This window comes from Silene latifolia, unplaced genomic scaffold (genome assembly GCF_048544455.1).
Source record: "Silene latifolia isolate original U9 population unplaced genomic scaffold, ASM4854445v1 scaffold_404, whole genome shotgun sequence".
Taxonomy (NCBI): domain Eukaryota; kingdom Viridiplantae; phylum Streptophyta; class Magnoliopsida; order Caryophyllales; family Caryophyllaceae; genus Silene; species Silene latifolia.
The window spans coordinates 59,859-63,175 of record NW_027413329.1 but is presented as its reverse complement, the minus strand read 5'-3'; positions in this window follow the sequence as shown (position 1 = coordinate 63,175).

Below are 3,317 nucleotides of genomic sequence, written 5' to 3'. Positions count from 1 at the left end.
AGCAAAAACCACTCGATCGAGTAGATAAACCACTCGATCGAGGAACCATTAAAAGGCTCATCTCGATCGAACACATAAAGTACTCGATCGAGTCTTCTCATCCTCCAAAAGTGCTCGATTAACTAATAAAGCCTTCGATCGAGCAACTTTGACTCAGCCAACTCATATATTATGTCATTAGTTTCAGCCTTGACTTGGTGATTTAGCTTCCGAAATGAATTCATGCACCCCATAACAGCAGTATTTCCGCTCAAAATCCAATCATCCTCTAAATGCAAGTAAAATGGATGATAAAAGGCTTGATTCCGCTACTTTCTGGTCCATTCCTGCAAATAAAGCAAAACAAACCAAAGTAGAATATTCGGGGCATTTCGTAGCACAAAACTACAAGGATAGCATAGAAATACATGCATAAGAGACTTAAAAAGACTATATAAAATACACGTATCAGCTAGAGTCGTTGGATTTTGGAGTTCTTTATACCGTTGAGATCTTCGTATTGTGGGTAAGATCCTTGTACCATTTTTATGTCAATTAGTTAGTGTTGTTTAAACCCTAATTGGGTGAATTGGGGGTTATTGGGATTGTTGTTGTTTATATATTGTGATTGTATGATTATTGGTTTATAGGAGGTGATTTCATAGAGGAAGGCTTTTGATCCACTGCTTGTATTGATAATTAGTGATTGCATTCCAGGCAGGGTTTTCCTACTCAGTTAGTGTGTAAATTGTATAAGATGGTTGTTGGTTGATTGGCATGTGATTATATCGTAATTGGGTTTTGGCATTGTTTACATTGGTATTGTGATTTTATTGTGATTTGTCTGTGGTTCGCAAGGTGCGCCCTCGGCTGAGTGGAGTGACTTGCGGGAGTGACTTCACGCCCTAGATTCGCCCTTTTGGTTCCCGTCACAAGGGGGATGTGCACATTAATGGACATGGATTATTCGCTTGATGGAGATGAACGGGGCTTAGGTGGGAACGGATGCGGTCCCCCATAGGCGGTGTGGAATATCTGTTACGATGGATATTCTGGCAGGACTACACTCACACTTTAGTGTGTAGTCAGATGATTGGTGATATGACGGTGTTAGCGGATTGTGATTGTGTAACTGTCTATTGTTTGTCTTATATTGTTTATGCAGTGACTGACCCTGTTTAAATATTTTGAAAACTGTGGTGATCGATTCAGGGATGGTGAGCATGTTTTTAGCAGGTATAGCTTGGGTGCGCGTGGGATAGCTGGGGATGGAGTCACCACGAGTCAGATAGTAGTGTTCCGTTGTTGTGTCATGACATTTTATTTACTTTAGTTGGTTTTGGTTTGGAACAGTTGTATCGTACTTCTCAGTTTTGGTTTTGATGTAAACACTTTAAATTTATTTACTTAAAGTACGTTTCTTGATGATCACTTTTGATTACTATGCCCCGGGTAACCGAGATGGTAGCATTTTCATACACTAGGTGGTTTTGGTAAGGTACCTTAGTGTATGGGGTTTTTACAAATGTGCTATATGTTAAAAGTTTAAGACATAATCTCTTAAGTATATCACAGTTGTGTGATCGTGGAAATAAGGTTGTATTTCACTCTAATACGTGTCGTATCTTTCGTGAAGGATCTAGCAGTATCATAATAGAAGGTAGAAGAAAGAACAACATTTACATTTGTGATATTAATTCTATTTCATCTGCCTCTCTAACACGTATGAGTGTCATTATAAATGATCCAACTATATGGCGTAAACGCTTTGGTCATATAAGCTCTTATAGTTTAAATAAGTTGAAAAAGATGGATCTTGTTGACGGACTTCCTTCTGTAATATTTGGTACTGACAAACTTTGTGATATATGTGTTCGTTGTAAGCATGTTCGATCATCCTTCAAGCTGAAAAAGGTTGTAAGTACTTCTAAACCTTTACAATTAGTTTATATGGATCTATATGGACCTATGAAGGTAAGTAGTAGAGCTGACCATTGATACGTGTTTGTTCTAGTAAATGATTATTCAAGATTTGTTTGGCCTATATTTTTAACCTCTAAGGATCAAACTTTTGAGGAGTTTGAATGTTTAATGAAATTGGCTCAAAACAAATATTGTCATAATCTAAATCTATTAAAACAGATCACGGCTCAGAATTTGACAATCAAGCCTTCATTAGGTTTTGTAGAGAAAATGGAGTGTATCATAATTTCTCCGCTCCACGAACTCCACAACAAAATGGAGTCGTTGAAAGAATGAATAGAACTCTTGAGGATATGTCACGCAGAATGTTAATGAATAGAACTCTTGAGGATATGTCACGCAGAATGTTACTTTGTAGTGGTCTACCTAGAAACTTCGGGGCAGAATCTGTGAACACGGCATGTTATATACATAACAGTGCTATGATTAGGCCAATCATAAAGAAAACCCCATACGAGCTACTACGAGGAAGAAAACCAAATATTGGACACCTAAGCTGTTTTGGCAGAAAATATTTTGTACATAATAATGGCAAAAACAAATTAGGTAAATTTGATCCTCGTAGTGACGAAGGAGTTTTCTTAGGTTATTCTACTCATAACAAGCGTTATAGAGTATATAACAAAAGAACATTATGCGTAGAAGAGAGTATTCATGTTATTTTTGAGGAATCTGATATACTTGATCAATATGAACAGAAGGAACTTGAAGATGATAATGATCCATGTTTTAGGCTTACTCATAAGGCTCCTCCCGAGCTAGAAGAAAATAAAAATCAAGAGATTAATGGGACAAATTTCGAGAACACCCACAAAGCAAAGGAAGTCAAAAATCAAGCAAGGACTAATGTTGATTCATCTATATCTTCTAAATCTAAAGTATCTTCTAAAGTTTTTCTAAGACATGAAGCTACTGGTAAATCAACACAAAATCCTAGCTTGAATTCAGGGGGAACTCCAGAGGATACGGTTACCTCGGATAAGGATACCGTTACCTCAGATGAGGGTAACGTTACCTCAACTCAGGGTAATGTTTCCTCGGACCAGAATGTCAGCAACATTCCATCTACGTCTAAGAAATGGAAATATAAGAGCGCACGTTCAGAAAGCGCAATTATTAGTGATCCAAATGTCGAAGTACAAACACGATTCTTCCTTCGTGATGTAAAATCTACTTGGAATTATGGATTTGAACGGTCTTGTGAACTGTTCGATTTATATTATCAAGTATGCAGCGGAATTTAACTGTTTATTTTTGGTTTTTTGTATAATATTGAACGAAAAATATAAAAGATATGGATTAGTTGTGAAAATCTCGCAAGACCCCTCAACTAAAACTTGGATATGACGTGAATA